The following is a 2,220-nucleotide window of genomic DNA, read 5'->3' as shown; positions in this document are numbered from 1 at the left end:
TTTGGCCGCTGTTCATCGGCCGTAACGTCCGCAGCAAGGACTCCGATAGTAAACATGGTGTTATTGGCTTAGTGGCACAACTTTCCGAGTCACGTCCAGGTCCGCCCTATGCTGGTAATTGTCCACAAGTACATGCTTTGGAATCGGGCTTCAGTGAACTCTTTTCCTTTTTTCTTTCCCGAAGGCAGAACGATCAGAGGGATTTGGGAGGAAATGATTCACAGACGAGGTGTGTCACTGGATCGGCCTCGCTGTGGCTTGCTGGAGTGAAGCGATGCGATGGGAATGTTGGGACTGGGGTGGGTCTCAAAGATCAAGAACCCCATGTAGGTCTTTATGCTGCGGTCCTGGACAGTGGATCGGGACCTGGAATTAGTGCTTAAGGGAGGTTTTCAAATCAATGTGATTAAAATCTCAGGGTTTGGACCTTCTGTTGTACCTTCTACAAAAGTCCTGAAGCACCACGAGTACCGAAGCTAGATTTCTTCTTTAACCATTCCAACACAAGTGGATAAAAATGTAGACATGCTGGTTGTGCAAGTCCTTCTAAATCAAAGCGTCCTCAACGAAACCTCGTATTGTGATAATGATGCATCGTACAGGGCTCTGTGAAATGATGGATCGACGGAAGTGCCGCTGGCTTCTCTTCTGCGAGTTTCCCAGTTTCGAAAGCAAAAGGGACACAGTGTCTTTTAATTAAAACATCACAACATTCTTCTCATGGGGCACTTGTCACCTGGAAATCCATCACTGACTTTTTGATCAGTGTTGAGGGTTTAACCGCAGTTAAACCCTCACTCTCTGCAGGGTGAGTGCCGGTTTCTTTCATAATTGTGAGATGGTTTGATCTCATAAGGCCATGCAGATGTTTGCTGTGTGTGTGTGTGTGTGTGTGTGTGTGTGCGCGTGCGCATGGCTCGGTAGTTTAAGAGGAAACGCTGCACATTCAGCCTCTGCCTTATTAGATATTTATTACGGGGATCTACTTGGTAATTCATGTCCTGTCCTTCCTGCTAAGGAGAAACCCCATTCCTAATAGCCTCCTCAGGTCGGTGATGCTGCGGCCGTTTACGGCCTTCCTCTTTTCCTCACAGTGTGACGCCTTTGAGCGTGTGTGTTTTGTTTTTCAGAAATTAGATGCTCCACGTCTTTCTCCCAGGCTCTGCACGGGTGTTATTTCAAATATGTCTGGCTAACAATCATACACCCATTCTTACCTCTTCCTTTAGTTTATGTTCACCTTATGTGCATATTTATACATCCACTGTTCACTGTATTTATGCAAACACATGCTACGTCTGCAGACAACGAAAGAGCCTTACGACAAGTTATCCAGTTAACGCAGGCGGTGATAGGTCAGCCAAGGTCACGCAGGTTGTGGACGGCTTGTCGACATCTTAGCAGGGGGCTTCTGCTGGACCTTTAAGGCTGGGCCGCAGCCAGGAAGGCCGGTATCACGGCCCGAGGAGGGAGCGGGTGGCAAGGCCTGAAAGAAAGAGAGCAGTCTATTCTCTCTAACGCAAATAGGATGCAGAGATGGGAAGCGCAGCTGGTGTGTTTTTCTTCACAGGGGGTCGGATGGACGGTCGCACCGTACAGGGACCCGGTTAGAGGCGCAAATTCGTCATAGACGGACGGCGGGAGCGCTAACGTTCAACAGAGACGGGGCGATATGTCGCTGCAAATTGGTGCGCGTGTTCGTTAAGATTAAGGTTTTATTAGAATATCTCCATGTTGCCTCGCATGGGCACTCCCAAAAGGGCCTCCCTCGATTGCACTTCCACGAATGAGCGCCGCGCTGCTTAATAAACTGCTATTTGCATAACAAGATGTGCGATTGAACTTTGTTCTATCTTTCATGCAGTTGAATGGCTTCGCTATTAACATTTAATAACATCCCTGATAGTTCATTAATAGATTATTGTTCCTCCAGTTGCAATATTTATAAAGACCTTATTAAAAGGTTTCAGGACACAATTTGTTATAAGAATAAAATGCTTTCACTTTTCCCTCAGAGATAATTTCGCAGACGTTTTCTTTAAAGGACAAATCGCGCATTCCACGTTGGAGGGAATATTAGTGCGGATCAGAGCGGGAGCCACGTTCGTGCGAGGCCCCCCCCGCGTGGCAGGGCGATCGGAACACTACGGTTAAGCAGGGTAAAACTGAACACGGTCTGTCTCGGCAGTTGCTGCATGTCGTAACACATCACGCCCAGGA

The sequence above is a fragment of the Scleropages formosus genome, chromosome 13 (assembly GCF_900964775.1).
Source record: "Scleropages formosus chromosome 13, fSclFor1.1, whole genome shotgun sequence".
Taxonomy (NCBI): domain Eukaryota; kingdom Metazoa; phylum Chordata; class Actinopteri; order Osteoglossiformes; family Osteoglossidae; genus Scleropages; species Scleropages formosus.
Note: the sequence above shows the minus strand (reverse complement) of the source record.